Source organism: Scyliorhinus canicula, chromosome 31 (assembly GCF_902713615.1).
Source record: "Scyliorhinus canicula chromosome 31, sScyCan1.1, whole genome shotgun sequence".
Classification (NCBI taxonomy): domain Eukaryota; kingdom Metazoa; phylum Chordata; class Chondrichthyes; order Carcharhiniformes; family Scyliorhinidae; genus Scyliorhinus; species Scyliorhinus canicula.
The window spans coordinates 10,758,828-10,779,585 of NC_052176.1; the positions used below are offsets into that span (position 1 = coordinate 10,758,828).

The following is a 20,758-nucleotide window of genomic DNA, read 5'->3' on the forward strand; positions in this document are numbered from 1 at the left end:
GGTCAGAATATTGAATACAAGAGTTGGGACGTCTTGTTGAAGTTGTACAAGACATTGAGAAGAGCACACATGAAATATTGTGTTCAGTTCTGGTCAGCCTATTTTCGGAAAGATTTTGTTAAACTCGAAAGAGTGCGGAAGTGATTTACAAGGACACTACCAGGACTTGATGGACATACCAACAAAAAGGAAGGACGGTAGAAAGAGGGAAAATCGACCGTGGATATCTAAGGAAATAAGGGAGAGTATCAAATTGAAGGAAAAAGCATATAAAGTGGCAAAGATTGCTGGGAGATTAGAGGACTGGGAAATCTTTAGGGGGCAACAGAAAGCTATAAAGAAGAGTAAGGTAGAGTATGAGCGTAAACTTGTTCAGAATATAAAAACAGACAGTAAAAGTTTTTACAAATATATAAAACAAAAAAGAGTGGCTAAGGTAAATATTGGTCCTTTAGAGGATGAGAAGGGAGTTTTAGTAATGGGAAATGAAGAAATGGCTGAGTAACTGAACAGGTTTTTTGGGTCGGTCTTCACAGTGGAAGACACAAATAACATGCCAGCGACTGATAGAAATGAGGCTATGACAGGTGAGGACCCTGAGAGGATTGTTATCACTAAGGAGGTAGTGATGGGCAAGCTAATAGGGCTAAAGGTAGACAGGTCTCCTGGCCCTGAAGGAATGCATCCCAGAGTGCTAAAAGAGATGGCTAGGGAAATTGCAGATGCACTAGTGATAATTTACCGAAATTCACTAGACGCTGGGGTGGTCCCGGTGGATTGGAAATTAGCAAACGTGACGCCACTGTTTAAAAAAGGAGGTAGGCAGAAAGCAGGAAACCATAGGCCAGTGAGCTTAACTTCGGTAGTAGGGAAGATACTGGAATCTATCATCAAGGAAGAAATTGCGAGGCATCTGGATAGAAATTGTCCCATTGGGCAGACGCAGCATGGGTTCGTAAAGGGCAGGTCATGCCTAACTAATTTAGTGGAATTTTTTGAGGACATTACCAGTGCAGTAGATAACGGGGTGCCGATGGATGTGGCATATCTGGATTGCCAGAAAGCCTTTGACAAGGTGCCACACAAAAGTTTGCTGCATAAGATAAAGATGCATGGCATTAAGGGTAAAGTAGTAGCATGGATAGAGGATTAGTTAATTAATAGAAAGCAAAGAGTTGGTGTTAATGGGTGTTTCTCTGGTTGGAAATCAGTAGCTAGTGGTGTCCCTCAGGGATCCGTGTTGGGCCCACAATTGTTCACAATTTACATAGATGATTTGGAGTTGGGGACCACGGGCAATGTGTGCAAAGTTGCAGATGACACTACGATGAGTGGTAAAACGAAAAGTGCAGAGGATACTGGAAGTCTGCAGTGGGATTTGGATAGGTTAAGTGAATGGGCTAGGGTCTGGCAAATGGAATACAATGTTGAAAAATGTGAGGTTATCCATTTTGGTAGGAATAAAGGCAAACGGGATTATTATTTAAACGATAAAATATTAAAGCATGCCGCTGTTCAGAGAGACTTGGGTGTGCTAGTGCATGAGTCACAGAAGGTTGGTTTACAAGTGCAACAGGTGATTAAGAAGGCAAATGAAATTTTGTCCTTCATTGCTAGAGGGATGGAGTTTAAGACTAGGGAGGTTATATTGCAATTGTATGAGGTGTTAGTGAGGCCACACCTGGAGTATTGTGTTCAGCTTTGGTCTCCGTACTCGAGAAAGGACGTACTGGCGCTGGAGGGTGTGCAGAGGAGATTCACTAGGTTAATCCCAGAGCTGAAGGGGTTGGATTATGAGGAGAGTTTGAGTAGACTGGGACTGTACTCATTGGAATTTAGAAGGATGAGGGGGGATCTTATAGAAACATTTAAAATTATGAAGGGAATAGATAGGATAGATGCGGGCAGGTTGTTTCCACTGGCGGGTGACAGCAGAACTAGGGGACATAGCCTCAAAATAAGGGAAAGTAGATTTAGGACTGAGTTTAGGAGGAACTTCTTCGCCCAAAGGGTTGTGAATCTATGGAATTCCTTGCCCAGTGAAGCAGTTGAGGCTCCTTCATTACATGTTTTTAAGGTAAAGATAGATAGTTTTTTGAAGAATAAAGGGATTAAGGGTTATGGTGTTCGGGCCGGAAAGTGGAGATGAGTCCACAAAAGATCAGCCATGATCTAATTGAATGGCGGAGCAGGCTCGAGGGGCCAGATGGCCTACTCCTGCTCCTAGTTCTTATGTTCTTATGAGTGAAAAGTAGAGGCTGGAGAGGCTGGGACTTTTTTACCTGCAGCGTAGGATGCTGAGGGCTGAATTACAGAACAAACAGAGCTAGGGGTACAGGTTCACAGCTCCTTGAAGGTGGTGTCGCAGGTGGACAGGGTGGTGAGGAAGGCATTCAGCATGCTAGGTTTCAAGGTCAGAATATTGAATACAAGAGTTTGGACGTCTTGTTCAAGTGGTAGAAGACATTGGTAAGACCACACATGAAATATTGTGTTCAGTTCTGGTCAGACTATTTCCGGAAGGATATTGTTAAACTAGAAAGAGTGCGGAAATGATTTACAAGGATGCTACCAGGACTTGATGGTCTGAGTGAAAAGTGGAGGCTGGATCGGCTGGGACTTTTTTTCCTGGAGCGTAGGACGTTTCGGGTGATGTCATAGAGGTCTATGAAATAATGAGGAGCATAAATAAGGTAATGAGGAGAATCTGGAACGGATTGCCAGAGGCAGTGGGAGGGGCGGGTATCATTTTGTCTTTTAAAAATCAGTTAGAAAGTTACATGCTGCCCATGTAACTTTCTAACTGATTTTTTGAAAGACAAAACGATACCCGCCTCTACCAATGGTGGGCACAGAGGGATATGGGCCAAATGCGGGAAAGTGGGACTAGCTTAGTGATAGAAACTGGGCGGCATTAACAAGCTGGGCCGAAGGGCTGTTTCCATGCTGCAAACATCTATGACTCTTTGACTCTCTCTGTATTCCTAGCGATATTAATTTCCTCCACAGAATTGTATTGAACCGATTGATACATCATATTTTATTCTATACTTTATCCAAGTCAAATAGACACTGTGGATGCATCGGGAGCGAAACACAATACTAGGATGAGAGCGAATTGAATGAAAAATGTTACACGAAATTATATTCCAAAAATTGCAATTCGTTGCAATCTTTGGATGGAAAGGACCTTGGAGCTGAGGAGTGAAAACTCGGCTGTCAGCAAGTTCCACCGGAATTCTGTGTAAAATGACCGCGGCAGGACTCGAACCTGCAATCTTCTAATATCATCATCAAATTCATCGAAGTCAGACGCCTTATCCATTAGGCCACGGGGCCACCGCCTGTGGCATATGAGCCAATGTTTATCCCTTGTGAATAAATACTGCGATCATATTTATTTCCATAGAAACCAGTACAATTCAGAAGGAGGCCATTCATCCCATCGAGTCTGCACTGACCCTCCAATCCTGCACCCCATTCATGAGAGGGGGGGGCGGATTTCAGGGGTTGGAAGTGGGGGGCAGAGTTTCTCCATCGGACCCAATATTCCAGTGGAGGGCAGGTGCGTGAGCCTTCGGAAGGTCAGTACATGTTCGTTGTGCCGAATGGTCTTCTTTTGCCCTGTATGGATTCTATGATTCTAAGTCAGTAGCGGCTGAAGGGGTGTAGCCCTTGTGCCATACTGCCCACTCCTGACACCATGGAGAAATTCTGATCTCTCAAAGACTGGCGACCAAGGACAAGTAACAAAAAATAATGTATTTACTGTTTGAGCAGCTGCTCCAGGCTTGTGCTCTGAGCGCGATCGGGGGAGAACAGCTGATCATTGTGGATGCGTCATCACGCAATCACGTGACCATTCGGTCTGCACAGGTCTCCTTCTGTGCTGTCAGTTTCTATGATCACAGTAAGAAGTCTTACAACACCAGTTTAAAGTCCAACAGGCTTGTTTCAAACACGAGCTTTCGGAGCGGAGCTCCTTCCTCAGGTGAATCCAGGACTTTAACCTGGTGTTGTAAGACTTCTTACTGTGCTCACCCCAGTCCAACGCCGGCGTCTCCACTTCACAGTTTCTCTGATTGCATTGCTTTAATTTGGATCTAAACTGGGAAGACTGGACTGGGAAGTTCGGTGCTGTTCCATGTAAAGCAAAAATGAACTTCTAGGATATTTCCAATGTAACTGATTTTCTTTCGCAAACAATTGAATCAGTGGAATTGAGCGTTTAGAGAGCCGGGAATTTCGAGTCTCTCAAGGCTTCTCTCGAAATCCAATGGTCATTTTTAAGGCCGATTCAACCGCTCCCCGCATAACCACCGGGGCACCGTTCATCGCAGGAATGCAAGAACTTCCTGGAGTGATTCCAGGCTGGTTATATAATGTTTTATATCGACCACATTATTAATGAATAACCTACTGAACATAGCTGCGATGATCGAGTGGTTAAGGTGTTGGACTTTCCCCAGAAGGTTCGAGCCCTGCTCCCAGCGACCGAAGAATTAATCGGAATTTTAGGAAACTTTGTGACACAAAGTTCGCTGCTTAGCAATTCTAAGCTCCCCAGGAGGAGGGTTAATGGCGCTTTTGGCACCAGCCTGGCCAGCTCAGTCGGTAGAGCATGGGACTCTTAATCCCAGGGTCGTGGGTTGGGCGTTGGGCGCATCCTCATTTTACAGTGACACAGCAGGGAGCTCAGTTACTCAGCAGAGAGCACAGTGACACAGCAGGGAGCTCAGTTACTCAGCAGAGAGCACAGTGACACAGCAGGGAGCTCAGTTACTCAGCAGAGAGCACAGTGACACAGAATAGAGAACAGTTACTCAGCAGAGAGCACAGGGACACAGCAGAGAGAACAGTGACACAGCAGAGGGAACAGTTACACAGCAGAGAGCACAGTGACACAGCATAGAGAACAGTGACACAGCAGAGAGTACAGTGACACAGCAGAGAGCACAGCGACACAGCATAGAGAACAGTGACACAGCAGAGGGAACAGTTACACAGCAGAGAGCACAGTTACACAGCAGAGAGAACAGTCACACAGCAGAGAGCACAGTTACACAGCAGAGAGCACAGTTACACAGCAGAGAGCACAGTTACACAGCAGAGAGCTCAGTTACACAGCAGAGAGCACAGTTACACAGCAGAGAGCACAGTTACACAGCAAAGGCTCAGTTCCACAGCAGAGAGCACAGTTACACAGCAGAGAGAACAGTGACACAGCAGAGGGAACAGTACACAGCAGAGAGCACAGTGACACAGCATAGAGAACAGTGACACAGCAGAGAGCACAGTGACACAGCAGAGAGCACAGCGACACAGCATAGATAACAGTGACACAGCAGAGGAAACAGTTACTCAGCAGAGAGCACAGTGACACAGCAGAGAGAACAGTGACACAGCAGAGGGAACAGTTACACAGCAGATAGCTCAGTGACACAGCATAGAGAACAGTGACACAGCAGAGAGCACAGTGACACAGCAGAGAGCACAGCGACACAGCATAGAGAACAGTGACACAGCAGAGGGAACAGTTACTCAGCAGAGAGAACAGTGACACAGCAGAGAGAACAGTGACACAGCAGAGAGCACAGTTACACAGCAGAAGGCTCAGTTCCACAGCAGAGAGCACAGTTACACAGCAGAGAGCTCAGTTACACAGCAGAGAGCACAGTTACACAGCAGAGAGCACAGTTACACAGCAGAAGGCTCAGTTCCACAGCAGAGAGCACAGTTACACAGCAGAGAGAACAGTGACACAGCAGAGGGAACAGTTACACTGCAGAGAGCACAGTGACACAGCAGAGAGCACAGTGACACAGCAGAGAGCACAGTGACACAGCAGAGAGCACAGCGACACAGCATAGAGAACAGTGACACAGCAGAGGGAACAGTTACTCAGCAGAGAGCACAGTGACACAGCAGAGAGAATAGTGACACAGCAGAGGGAACAGTTACACAGCAGAGAGCACAGTGACACAGCAGAGAGCTCAGTTACACAGCAGAGAGCACAGCGACACGGCATAGAGAACAGTGACACAGCAGAGGGAACAGTTACACAGCAGAGAGCACAGTGACACAGCATAGAGAACAGTGACACAGCAGAGAGCAGTTACACAGCAGAGAGAACAGTCACACAGCAGAGAGCACAGTTACACTGCAGAGAGCACAGTTACACAGCAGAGAGCACAGTTACACAGCAGAGAGCTCAGTTACACAGCAGAGAGCACAGTTACACAGCAGAGAGCACAGTTACACAGCAGAAGGCTCAGTTCCACAGCAGAGAGCACAGTTACACAGCAGAGAGAACAGTTACACAGCAGGAAATACATTTAATTGCCTATCTTTCTGCAACGGAAAACCTCTTTTTCCTAAATAACCAGTTTGTCCATCTCAGTATCTTGCTGGTTTGCTTGGCACCTTTTCTGTGTGGCATTGTGTGTGCCCTGATATTCTCTTCCTGCTTTTTCTGTGTGTCTTTCTCTGTCTGTTACAGCCGCGCTGATGTTTGTGTTGTTGTCCAGCCAGGGTGAGCTTCACAACACGTGGGTTTTCGTTGAAGAAAAAAATGGAGCAGGTGCATCGGTATCTGGCCACGGCTGAGCAGTCATTGCGAACAGAATGGATATATGGAGCAGAGTGGCACAGCGGAAGCGCGCTGGGCCCATAACCTAGAGGTCGATGGATCGAAACCATCCTCTGCTATTTATATTCTTAGTCACACCAAAAGTAAACCATAAGACCATAAGACACAGGAGTGGAAGTAAGGCCATTCAGCCCATCGAGTCCACTCCGCCATTCAATCATGGCTGATAGGCATTTCAACTCCACCTACCAGCATTCTCCCCGTAGCCTTTAATTCCTCGCGACATCAAGAATTTATCTATCTCTGACTTGAAGCCATTTAGCGTCCCGGCATCCACTGCACTCAGCGGCAATGAATTCCACAGGCCCACCACTCTCTGGCTGAAGAAATGTCTCCGCATTTCTGTTCTGAATTTACCCCCTCTAATTCTAAGGCTGTGCCCACGGGTCCTCGTCTCCTCGCCTAACGGAAACAGTTTATTTGCGTCCACCCTTTCTAAGCCATGTATTATCTTGTAAGTTTCTATTAGATCTCCCCTTAACCTTCTAAACTCCAATGAATACAATCCCAGGATCCTCAGCCGTTCATCATATGTTAGACCCGCCATTCCAGGGATCATCCATGTGAATCTCCGCTGGACACGCTCCAGTGCCAGTATGTCCTTCCTGAGATGTGGGGCCCAAAACTGGACACAATACTCCAAATGGGGCCTAACCAGAGCCTTATAAAGGCTCAGTAGCACATCGCTGCTTTTATATTCCAACCCTCTTGAGATAAATGACAACATTGCATTCGCTTTCTTAATCACAGATTCAACCTGCATGTTTACCTTTAGGGAATCCTCGACTAGCACTCCCAGATCCCTTTGTACTTTGGCATTATGAATTTTCTCACCGTTTAGAAAGTAGTCTATGCTTGGATCCTTTTTTCCAAAGTGCAAGACCTCACATTTTCTCACGTTGAATTGCATCAGCCATTTCCTGCACCACTCTCCCAAACTGTCTAGATCCTTCTGCAGCCTCCCCACTTCCTCAGCACTACCTGCCTGACCACCTAACTTCGTATCATCGGCAAACTTCGCTAGAATGCCCCCAGTCCCTTCATCCAGATCATTAATATATATGGTGAACATCTGCGGCCCCAACACTGAACCCTTTGGGATACCGCTGGTCACCGGCTGCCATTCCGAAAAAGAACCTTTTATCGCAACTCTCTGCCTTCTGTCAGACAGCCAATCCTCAACCCATTCCAGTAGCTCACCTCGAACACCATGGGCCCTCACCTTACTCAGCAGCCTCCTGTGTGGCACCTTATCAAAGGCCTTTTGGAAATCCAGATAGACCACATCCACTGGGTTTCCCTGGTCTAACCTACTTGTCACCTCCTCAAAGAATTCAAACATGTCGCTATCACCCTGCAGCACATCCGCCTTTTCCTTTCAGTAAATTAGTATCAAAGTCTTGCTTCCAGTGTGATCCAGACATTGTTCCCAGGAATGAAGCAGACAGCGTTACAACATTGTGACGCTCAAAGTAGCAAAGTAGGGAAGCTCGTCAATTGACTACCTCTGAGGGAAACAGACAACATCTGCTGTGGTGTGTGAGTATTATCGATGCCAATATCACATCTCCACTGATTGGAGTGAGTTATGTTTTATTGACAGTCATGTCATTTGGTAAAGGTAGAACCAGGAGTTTTTCAGTGTTTTCAAATCCTTTAACACCGAGAAGGATTATATACAAATTTCCAGGAATACCTACAGAGGGGCAATAAGGATATGTAACAATATCCAATAATAAACCACAATAGAAACCGAGATCACAGTTTCCCCTCTCAGACGGATGTGAACAATCCAACCAGACTATTTACAGCAAGCGAAGATTCCTGCCTCCAGCCACCTCACTTTCTCCAGGTCGAAACCCACGAAATCACGCAAATGCTTCCGATCAATTTATTATTGCGATGGCCGGGAATCGAACCCAGTTCAACTAGCTTGGAAGGCAGCTCTGCTCACCAGGATACCCCCATCACTTACTGTCCAACGTTGAATCCTTTTGATGCTTTGCATTCATTTGATAAATTGTTTCGTAAAAAAAGTCTTACTATGTTTATGTTATTTGTCTCCAATTTAAAATGTTCCTGAATGAAAGTGTCCGTGTCGGGCGGCTCCCGTTCAGCCAGCAGATGGCACCAGTCCACAATAAATGTATTTATTTCTGATGTTCTGTGAGTCATTACAGAGGACTCTTGCTTTGGCCTCAGACCTTATCTTGTCCTTGTGTCCTGATGCTGCCGTTTACACCCTGTTTAAGTAATCATAGAATCCCTCCAGTGCAGAAGGAGACGATACGTCCCATCCAGTCTGCACTGACCCACGGAAAGCGCACCCCAACTCGGCGCAATCCCCTCCGAACCGTTTGGATACATCAGGTCGCAGTCTCCTCTGGAGAGTAGGGTTCGAATCCCACTCCTGACATTGACATTGATTCTCAGCTGCGATAAAATGCCAGGGGTCCCGGGTTCAAATCCCGGACGAGCACGGATGGTGTCATTGACTGAAATCGGGAAATTCAGGGAAGTTATTGCGGCGAATAAATCACTGCAGAACACATGAAGAAACGGTCACGGTATTTAAAGGTCGTTTGATCATGATGTGGGATTCTGAATGTATCCTCAAGTAAAAACAGACGCACGCTTGTGCAACCACGCCGCTGGCTGAATACAATGGTTGCTTGGACCCGACAAACCTTTGATTTGAGTAACGCGCTTGCGGGTTGAGGTGGCTGAGTGTTCAGGCGACGGACTGCTAATCCATTGTCCTGTGGGAGCGCATCCCATCATCATCGAATTTTCATCCTGTTTTCTGGTCTGGCAGCAGCTGTGGAGAGGGAAACAGAGAATGGGAAGCCGGGTCATACTGGACTGCAAACTGTAACTCTGTTTCTCTCTACACAGATGCTGCCAGACCAGCCGAGTTATCCAACGTTGTCTATTTCTGTTTCAGGATTTTGTGACGAATCTCCAGAGCGGCTTTGCCTTTGTGCACGGCGTTTCTATTTACATATTTCTGTATAAATTTAGAGTACCCTACTTTTCCAATTAAGGGCCAATTTAGCGTGGCTAATCCACATACCTTGCACATCTTTGGGTTGTGGGGGTGAAACCCACGCAGACATGGGAAGAATATGCAAACTTCACACGGGCAATGACCCAGGGCCGGAGTGAGGTTTCTATTTATAAAGACTGGTCCCGTATGGTAACTAAGGGCAATTTAGCATGGCCAATCCACCTAATCCACGTCTTCGCACTGTGGGGAGAAAACCGTAGTACCCGGAGGAAAACCACGCAGACGGGGGCAGAAGGTGCAGACTCCGCACAGACAGTGAATCGAACCTGGAACCCTGGCGCGGTGAACCACTTGTGCTGCCGTGATTTGTGCCCAGAAAAGTTATTGCAGCGAATATATCAGTGGAGGACACGTGAAGAAATGACATTTTAAGACCGTTTCACCATTGTGTGGAACTGATATATCAAATACAAAACTGCACGCTTGTGCACCTAGGTAACTGGCTGAATGCAATGTTTGCACGTAACCCCGATAAACCTTTGATTTATTTGCTGAACAAGAATTTCCCCATCTCCGCCTTGAAGGTCATCAATGATCCGCCTCCGCCGATTCCTGAGGCAGAGTTCCAAAGTCTCACAGCTCACTGAGAGTGAGAAATTTCCTCATCTCCGTCCGAAAAGGGCGACATCCTTGTTTTTAACTGCCCTCCACTTCTGGTCACGCCCACGAGCAGTGAGATCTTTTTAACGTGACGCAAGCCGGTAATCGAAACTGGGGCCTTGGAGACGTGAAGAGGCTGTGCTAACCACTGTGCTACCGTGCTGCCCAAAGATTTGGTTCAATACTCTCAGATAGTAATATGGAAACGCCCAACTTGGTGCTCGAACGCACGACCCTGGGATGTAGAGTTTTACGCTCCACCAACTAAGCTGGCCGAGTTTCCTAATGGATTGGATTGGAATGGATTTGTTTATTGTCACGTGTACCGAGGTACAGTGAAAAGTATTTTTCTGCAAGCAGCTCAACAGATCATTCAGTACATGGAAGAAAAGGGAATGAAACAAAATTCAAGAAAATTACAAGAAATCACATGAGAATACATAATTGGGCTACACAAGATATGCAATGTAATTACATAAGCATTGTCATCGGTTGCAGCATACAGGGTGTACTGTTAATGAGGTCAGTCAATAAGAGGGTCATTTAGGAGTTTGGTGACAGTGGGGAAGAAGCTGTTTTTGAGTCTGTTCGTGCGTGTTCTCAGACTTCTGTATCTCCTGCCCGATGGAAGAAGTTGGAAAAGTGAGTAAGCCGGGTGGGAGTGATCTTTGATTATGCTGCCCGCATTCCCCCCGGCAGCGGGAGGTGTAGATGGAGCCCATGGATGGGAGGCAGGTTTGTGTGATGGACTGGGTGGTATTTACGACTCTCTGAAGTTCCTTGCGGTCCTGGGCCGAGCCGTTGCCATACCAGGTTGTGATGCAGCCTGATAGGATGCTTTCTATAGTGCATCTGTAAAAGTTGGGAAGGGTTAATGTGGACATGCCGAATTTCCTTAGTTTCCTGAGGAAGTATAGGCGCTGTTGTGCTTTCTTGGTGATAGCATCGACGTGAGCGGACCAGGACAGATTTCTGGTGATGTGCACCGCTAGGAATTTGAAACTGCTAACCATCTCCATCTGGGCCCCGTTGATGCTGACAGGGGTGTGTACAGTACTTTGCTTTCTGAAGTCGGTGACCAGCTCTTGAGTTTTGCTGGCATTGAGGGAGAGATTGTTGTCGTTACACAACTCTACTAGGTTCTCTATCTCCCTCCTGTATTTGGACTCGTCGTTATTCGAAATCCGGCCCACTATGGCCGTATCGTCAGCAAACTTGTAGATAGAGTTGGAACCAAGTTTTGCCACGCAGTCGTCTGTGTACAGGGAGTAGAGTAGGGGGCTAAGTACGCAGCCTAGCGGGGCACCGGTATTGAGGACTATTGTGGAGGAGGTGTTGGTGTTCATTCTTACTGATGTTTGATGTTTGATAATGTTTGATGGAACTGCTCAAAAAATAAACTGAGCGGGTAAATCTGAAATATCCGGAAAAAATTACCAGCATTGTGATTTTGAACATAGTCACTTCGGGAACATTCCCACACGTAAATAAATCCTTGAAACCAGCTGCAGAAAATCTGTCGTGATTTGAATACGCAACCTTCTGATCTGGAGTCAGACGCGCTACCGTTGCGCCACAAGCCCAACTGCTGAGCAGTTAGTGTTTCCCCTCATAGATTCATGTTTTATTTACACCCAACGGCGAAAAAAACTCAAAGAAGTCAGATTGAGGGATATCAAAGGGCCATGAAGTAAAGCAGCTGTACCACGTGCTTAAGGTGATGCACAATGAGCCATTGTGCTCTGTACACGTGGCTTCAAATCCCATCCTCGTCTGTTACGTGTCTGTTGTGTTTCTGTTTCGGCCACTTCGTGAGCGCGAAGTATAAATGCTGCGATTTTTAACTTTTGTTTGACGGTGGGTGGGTGGGGGTGGGGGCGGGGGTGGGGGCGGGGGCGGGGGCGGTTAACAGTCGAACACTGTGCATACTGAAAGCCCGTTAAAAAATTGGTAAATTCTTATTTCATTCCCCGCCGGAACTGCGCTAAAATTCTGAGCGAAAAGTTGTTTATCTTACTCAGGAAGTGGGGCAGAAATTTCCAACATGTTTTTGCGATGGCCGGGAAATGATCCCGAGGCAACGGCTTGGAAGGCAGCTATGCTCACCACTATACCACCATCGCTCACTGATTAGATTTCTGTCCTTTTGGTTCTTTAGATTAACTTGATAAACTGTTTCGTAACAAATACTTACTTTGCGTAAGTTATTTCACTCCAGTTTAAAATGCTCCTGAATGAAAGTGCCCGTGTCGTCCGGCTCCCGTTCAGCCAGCAGATGGCACCAGTCCACAATAAATGTATTTATCTAATTATTTTTCATGTTCTATGTCTCATTGCATCGGACACTTACTCTGGTCTGCGACCTAAACTTGTCCTTGTGCCCTGATCCCGCCATTTTTACCCTGTTTAAATAATAATAGAATACCTCCAGTGCAGAAGGTGGCCAATCGGCCCATCGAGTCGGTACCGACCCTCTGAAAGAGCAGCCGATTTCGTCCTAATCGCACCTAACCTTTCGAATATGTCAGGACAGCCGAGTTCAGGGCGCAGTTTCCTCTGGAGGTCAGGGTTCGAATTCCACTCCTGACATTGACTTTTCCTCCGCGAGGCACCATCCAAACCTGGAACCCCTCCCTAACAGCACTGTGTGAGTACATATACCATATGGACTTGCAGACGTTCCAGAATCACCCCCCCCCCCCCCCCCCATTCTCAAGGACAATTAATGTTAGATTTTAATTGTTTGGCCGAATCAGCGACCGCCACAGCCAGAGAGACCTGCAATAACCCTGAGGGCAGGAAAGGCCCCCATTGTCCTTTGACCCAAAAACAAAATACTGCGGATGCTGCAAATCTGAAACAAAGACAGAACATGCTGGAAATATTCAGCTGACCCGGCAGCTTCTGTGGAGAGAGAAACAGGTCATTGCAATGAAAGGTCAAGATGTGAAATGTTAACTATTTCTCTTTTCACAGATACTACAGATCCCTAAAGTATACCAGTGTTCATAGAATTATAGAATTGACAGTGCAGAAGGAGGTCATTCGGCCCATCATGTCTGCACCGGCTCTTGGAAAGAGGACCGGTTCCTGGAAAGATCCACCCCAACCCCAAAAACTGGGCTCGTCCGGTATTTGAACCCGGGACCTCTCGCATTTTACCGCAAGTCCCTACGCGAGAATCATACCCCTAGACCAACGAGCCGACCTGCTACACCTTCTGATTAACTGAACATCGTCACATTCTGTTACTTAGTGCGTGAAAGTGTCTGTTCCCCAAAGAAAAATATGGATTAAATCCCAGCCCAGCCATATTCCGTTTGACCATCTGTGCGATTGACAACTTCCATAACAGTGGGAAATGTGTTGGATTTCTAGTCGAAAAGTATGCCTTTTGCAGGTTTCAATTCACTGGAATATCTATAGAGATTGTAACGCGAGGACTGATTTCAGCAGTCATCATCCAGTTGTTAAATCTTTCCACTAGAAATCCATTGGATTTTCCCCATTGACTTGAGTGCTGCTCCCAGAGGATCTGTTCAGTGTTTTCAAAAATGTTTTATTTTGAATCCACTATGTCCAGAGAATTGTGACGCTGAAATTGCTCACACTTCTCTCCATTGTTATCTATTCTGCAGGTACTGACCGAACCGTCAAATGGAGCCACGCTCACAGGGCTGTGAGAGAGGCTTTCTTTCAGGTTGTTGGCCTTCAGACCAACGGTCTGAAGATTTGGTCGGTGATTCCTGGAGTTTTGTGAAGAGAACAAGGTGGGGGTGCAATGTGTCAATAACAGGATAGGAGTTTGAGATATTATCCAGTCTGTGCTGGGGGGGGGGGGGGCTGCGGGAAGGAAGTTGTCTTGTCTGCCCACCAAAGCTGAATGTTAGGATTGAGGTGGTGATCAGATTCCGAGAGGAGGGTGAAATCCTTTCACTGAGTTTCAAGCTTACAGTGAGATTGAGGGTCTTGAGTTACAGGAAGATATAGACAGGATGGTCAAGTGGGCAGAAAAGTGGCTGATGGATTTTAACGCTGAAAAATAAGATATGATGCCTTTGGTCGGGGATTTGTGCAGTAACTTCATTGCAGTGTTAAGATAAGCCTATTTGTGACAATAAAGGCTATTATATTATTATAGGATTAATGTGAATGGCCTGACACTGGGAAGTCCTGAGGAACAAAGGGACCTTGGAGTGTTTGTGCATAGATCTCTGCAGGCAGAAGGGCAGGTTAATAGGGTGCTAGCAAAGGAATCTGAGATATTTGTCTTTATCAATCGGGGCATGGATTACAAAAGCAGACAGATCATGTAGTAGTTGTATAGAATGTTGGTGAGGCCACAGCTGCAGTACCGTGTGCAATTCTGGTCACCACATGACAGGAAATATGTGACTGCACTGAATGGGGAGCAGATGTGATTCAGCCGGAGTTTGCTGGGGATGGAACATTTAAGATATGAAGAGAGGTTGGATCGGCTTGTTTTTTTTCTCATTGCTGCATTGTTCAGTTTTCTGCAATCAACAAAGACCGAACTGCCGCCGACCTGTTCCTCACACGAAGCCTGTGGGGTTCTGGGGTGCGAATCTAACCAGGAATATCATGTCCTGAGACCACCGCTTCCCCATTGAATGGGAGGTCTGGATCAACCTGGAGTTTAACAATGTGCTGGAGAAACGTAACCACCAGGAGGAAAAGTTAATGTCAGGAGTGGGATTCGAACCCACGCCTCCAGAGGAGACTGCGACCTTAACGCAGCGCCTTCAACCGCTCCGCAATCCTGACGCCTTACGGCAAAAGATATGCTCCGTGCATCCATCGAGATAAGTTGTATCTTCATTGTCATTTCATTTCAAACTAGATGTACTTTTCCTATTTTTCAACCCCAGCCAGAGTCCTGTATCTGAGTGCCATCCTTGTCCAATCCGCTGGGGAGGTCAAGGAGCTTCTCATTGCTGCATTGATCAGTTTTCTGCGATCAACAAAGACCGAACTGCCGCCGACCTGTTCCTCACACGAAGATATTGAGAGTCTGAGATCTGAGCGGCGGGAAGGATCCAATGAGACAGTTGCATCCTGGCGACTGGAATCTCTCTCCACAGCTGCTTCTGGGACTGCTTTCACAGACCAGTCGCAAAAGAACCCGTTCAGTGTGAAACTGGAAGAAGTTCATCAAGAAAAGGCTGCACAATAGGATTCTGGGAGAGGTCTTCTGAGTCACTTCGACAATCCAATCATCCTGACTATTTACAACAAAAGAAGATTAATTTTACCCTGTGTCCTGGGGTCAATACTAATTCCTCAACCAGAGTCACTGATCAGGTCATTCAGTCTTGAACTGGGCTTCTGCCTGTGGGATCTTGCTGTGCGGATTCCAGCTGGAATCTCATGTCCTGAAACCTCTGGTTCCCCATTGAATGGGAGGTGTTGGATCTCCCTGGAGTTGAGCGTTTTGCTGGAGAAACCTCGTTGAGGTATTGACTGTACCGTCTAATGGAGCCACGCTCACAGGGCTGTGAGGGAGGCTTTCTTTCAGGTTGTTGGCCTCCTTTGGTACATCACTAGCAACCGGATGTCTGCAGAGTACCTCGGAATGTCGAGCCCCTCTTCCCAAGATGGAATTAATCAGGGACAAGGTGTTGGTTGAAGGCCAAATCAACGGTCTGAAGATTTGGTATGAAATTGCTGGAGTTTTGTGAAGAGAACAACGTGGGGGAGCAATGTGACAATAGCAGGATAGGAGTTTGGGATATTATCCAGTCTGTGCTGGGGGGCTGCGGGAAGGAAGTTGTTTTGTCTGCCCACCAAAGCTGAATGTTAGGATTGAAGGTGGTGAGCAGATTCCGAGAGGAGAGTGAAATCCTTTCACTGAGTTTCAAGTTTACAGTGAGGTTGAGGGTCTTGAGTTACAGGAAGATATAGACGGGCTGGTCAAATGGGCAGAAAAATGGCTGATGGATTTTAACGCTGAAAAATAAGATATGATGCCTTTGGTCGGGGATTTTCGCAGTAACTTCATTGCAGTGTTAAGATAAGCCTATTTGTGACAATAAATTATATTATATTATTATAGGATTAATGTGAATGGCCTGACACTGGGAAGCCCTGAGGAACAAAGGGACCTTGGAGTGTTTGTGCATAGATCTCTGCAGGAAGAAGGGCAGGTTAATCAGGTGCTGGAAAAGGCATCTGAGATATTTGTCTTTATCAATCGGGGCATGGATTACAAAAGCAGACACATCATGTAGTAGTTGTATAGAATGTTGGTGAGGCAACTGCTGGAGTACCGTGTGCAATTCTGGTCACCATATGACAGGAAATATGTGACTGAACTGAATGGGGTGCAGATATGATTCAGCCGGATTTTGCAGGGGATGGAACATTGAAGATTTGAAGAGAGGTTGGATAGGCTTGTCTTTTTCTCTCTTGCAGGAACCGAGATGACTGAGGGGTGATCTTTTCGAGGGGTGCTAGATTATGATAGGTATAGACAGGGCGGATAGGGAGCACCTGTTCCCCTCAGGAGAAGTGTCAGTCACGAGGGGACATTGCATTATTCTGTGATTTTGTTACAGATCAGATCTTGGAGGTATTGCTGCCGTATTCCCAGGCGGCGGAGGTCCAATTCTTAGAGAAAAAGCTTCCATCGAGGACGGGGTTCTCAATAGGAACAACCTGTAGGTCTGGGATGTTAGAAACTGCTGAACACTGATTCACTTTTATTCATTGTTGTGTTCTTGAATAAACACGTGGATTGTAGCTGTCCATTTAAACAAAAATAGAGTTCAGAAGTTTCTGGCCAGTAAGTTCACAATATCCACCGTACATCACTCATGATGATCAGGTGCAACAAATTATATCATCATTGTCATTTCATTTGAAACTAAATGTGCCTTTACTATTTTTGAACCCCAGCCAGAGTCCTGTATCAGAGTGCTAACCTTATCCAAGCCGCTGGAGATTAAGGAGCTTTTCACTGCTACATTGATCAGTTTGCTCCAATCATCAAAGACCGAACTGGCGCCTACCTGTTCCTCACACGAAGGTATTGAGAGACTAAGATCTGAGCGGCGTGATGGATCCAATTAGACAGTTGCATCTTGGCGACTGTAATCTCTCTCCACGCCTGCTTGTGGTGCTGCTTTCACAGAAAAGTAGCCGAATAACCCCTCCAGTGTGCAAACAGGAGGAATTTCCTCCAGGAAAGCGGGCAGAAAAGGATTCTGGGAGAGGTCAACTGCGTCACCTCGACAATCCAACCAGACAGGCTATTTACGAGAAGGGAAGAGGCATTTTGTTCGGCGCCCTGGTATGAATATTAATTCATTAACCGGAGGAAGTGAGCAGATTAACCAATCATGGACAGGCCTTCTGCCTGTGGGGTCCTGGGGTGCGAATTTAACCAGGAATCTCATGTCCTGAGACCACCGATTCCCCATTGAATGGGAGATCTGGTTCATCCTGGAATTGACCATTATGCTGGAGAAACGTAACCACCTGGTGGAAAAGTTAATGTCAGGAGTTGGATTCGAACCCACGCCTCCAGAGGAGACTGCGACTTAAACGCAGCGCGTTCGACCTCTCGGCCATCCTGAAGCGCTGTTGCAAAACATATGCTCCGTGCACAAATCGATTTAAGTTGTATCTTCATTGTCATTTCATTTCAAACTAGATGTACTTTTCCTATTTTTCAACCCCAGCCAGATCCTGTATCTGAGTGCCATCCTTGTCCAAGCCGCTGGGGGGGGGGGGGTCAAGGAGCTTCTCATTGCTGCATTGATCAGTTTTCTGCGATCAACAAAGACCGAACTGCCGCCGACCTGTTCCTCACACGAAGATATTGAGAGTCTGAGATCTGAGCGGCGGCAAGGATCCAATGAGACAGTTGCCTCCTGGCGACTGGAATCTCTCTCCACAGCTGCTTCTGGGGCTGCATTCACAGACAAGTAGCCAAAGAACCCGTTCAGTGTGCAAAGTGGAGGAAGTTCATCCAGAAAAGGCGGCACAAGAGGATTCTGGGAGAGGTCTGCTTAGTCACCTCGACAATCCAATCAGCCAGACTATTTACAATAAAAGAAGATAAATTTTACCCGGTGTCCTGGGATCAATATTAATTCCTCAACCAGAGTCACTGAACATGTCATTCAGTCTTGAACTTGGCTTCTTCCTGTGGGATCTTGCTGTGCGGATTCAAGCTGGAATCTCATGTCCTGAAGCCTCTGCTTCCCCATTGAATGAGAGGTGTTGGATCTCCCTGGAGCTGAGCGTTTTGCTGGAGAAACTTAACCTCGTTGAGGTATTGACCGAACCGTCTAATGGAGCCATGCTCACAGGGCTGTGAGAGAGGCTTTCTTTCAGGTTGTTGGCCTCCTTTGGTCCATCACCAGCAACCGGATGTCTGCAGAGTACCTCGGAATGTCGAGCCCCTCTTCCCAAGATGGAATTAATCAGGGACAAGGTGTTGGTTGAAGAGCAAACCAACGGTCTGAAGATTTGGTTTGAAATTCCTGGAGTTTTGTGAAGAGAACAAAGTGGTGGAGCAATGTGTCAATAGCAGGATAGGAGTTTGGAAAATTATCCAGTCTGTGCTGGGGGGGGGGGGGGGGCTGCGGGAAGGAAGTTGTCTTGTCTGCCCACCAAAGCTCAATGTTCGGATTGTGGTGGTGAGCAGATTCCGAGAGGAGAGTGAAATCCTTTCACTGAGTTTCAAGTTTACAGTGAGGTTGAGGGTCTTGAGTTACAGGAAGATATAGACGGGATGGTCAAATGGGCAGAAAAATGGCTGATGGATTTTAACTCTGAATAATAAGATATGATGCCTTTGGTCGGGGATTTTGGCAGTAACGTCATTGCAGTGTTAAGATAAGCCTATTTGTGACAATAAAGAATATTATATTATCATAGGATTAATGTGAATGGCCTGACAGTGGGAAGCCCAGAGGGACAAAGGGACCTTGGACTGTTTGTCCATAGATCTCTGAAGGCTGAAGGTCAGGTTAATAGGATGCTGGCAAAGGCATCTAAGATATTTGTCTTTATCAATCGGGGCATGGATTACAAAAGCAGACAGGTCATGTTGGAGTTGTAGAGAATGTTGGTGAGGCCACAGCTGGAGTACCGCGTGCAATTCTGGTCACCACATGACAGGAAATATGTGACTGCACGGAATGGGGTGCAGATATGATTCAGCCGGATTTTACTGGGGATGGAAACTTTGAGATTTGAAGAGAGGTTGGATAGGCTTGTTTTCTTCTCTCTTGCTTGAACAGAGATGACTGAGCGGTGATCTGTTCGAGGGGTACTCGATTATGATAGGCATAGACAGGGCGGACAGGGAGCACCTGTTCCCCTCAGGAGAAGTGTCAGTCACCGAGGGGACATTGCATTATTCTGTGATTTTGTTACAGATCAGATCTTAGAGGTATTGCTGCCGTATTCCCAGGCGACGGAGGTCCAATTCTTAGAGAAAAAGCTTCCATCGAGGACGGGGTTCTCAATAGGAACAAACTGGAGGTCTGGGGTGTTAGAAACTGCTGAACACTGATTCACTTTTATTCATTGTTGTGCCCTAGAACAAACACGTGGATTGTAGCTGTCCATTAAAACAAAAATAGAGTTCGGACGTTTCTGGCCAGTAAGTTCACAATGTCCACCGTACATCACTCATGATCATCTGGTGCAACAAATGATACCTTCATTGTCATTTCATTTGAAACTACATGTTCTTTTCCTATTTTTGAACCCCAGCCAGAGTCCTGTATCAGTGTGCTAACCTTCTCCAAGCCGCTAGGGGGTCAAGGAGCCTCTCGTTGCTGCATTGTTCAGTTTACTGCCATCAACAAAGACCGAACTGCCGCCGACCTGTTCCTCACACGAAGCCTGTGGGGTTCTGGGGTGCGAATCTAACCAGGAATATTATGTCCTGAGACCACCGCTTCCACATTGAATGGGAAGTCTGGATCATCCTGGAGTTGAACGTTATGCTGGAGAAACGTAACCACCTGGAGGAAAAATTAATGTCAGGAGTGGGATTCGAACCCACGCCTCTAGAGGAGACTGCGACCTTAACGCAGCGCCTTAGACCGCTCGGCCATCCTGACGCGCTGTGGCAAAAGACATGCTCCGTGCGCAAATCGATTTAATGTGTATCTTCATTGTCATTTCATTTCAAACTAGATGTACTTTTCCTATTTTTCAACCCCAGCCAGTGTCCTGTATCTGAGTGCCATCCTTGTCCAAGCCGCTGGGGGGTCAAGGAGCTTCTCATTGCTGCATTGATCAGTTTTCTGCGATCAACAAAGACCGAACTGCCGCCGACCTGTTCCTCACACGAAGATATTGAGAGTCTGAGATCTGAGCGGCGGGAAGGATCCAATGAGACAGTTGCATCCTGGCGACTGGAATCTCTCTCCACAGCAGCTTCTGTGGCTGCTTTCACAGAC

General features: G+C 46.6%; 3 non-coding genes across 3 annotated transcripts; all 3 read right to left on the bottom strand.

Moving 5' to 3' along the window:
• Nucleotides 1-3,250: 3,250 nt before the first annotated feature.
• On the bottom strand, nucleotides 3,251-3,339 carry trnar-ucg. Its single transcript is given in 2 exon segments — nucleotides 3,251-3,286; nucleotides 3,303-3,339. It is a non-coding gene; the product is annotated as a tRNA-Arg (tRNA).
• An 11,679-nt stretch (nucleotides 3,340-15,018) lies between these two features.
• Nucleotides 15,019-15,101, bottom strand: trnal-aag. Its single transcript has one exon. It is a non-coding gene; the product is annotated as a tRNA-Leu (tRNA).
• A 5,232-nt stretch (nucleotides 15,102-20,333) lies between these two features.
• On the bottom strand, nucleotides 20,334-20,416 carry trnal-aag. Its single transcript has one exon. It is a non-coding gene; the product is annotated as a tRNA-Leu (tRNA).
• Between the last annotated feature and the right edge of the window lie 342 nt (nucleotides 20,417-20,758).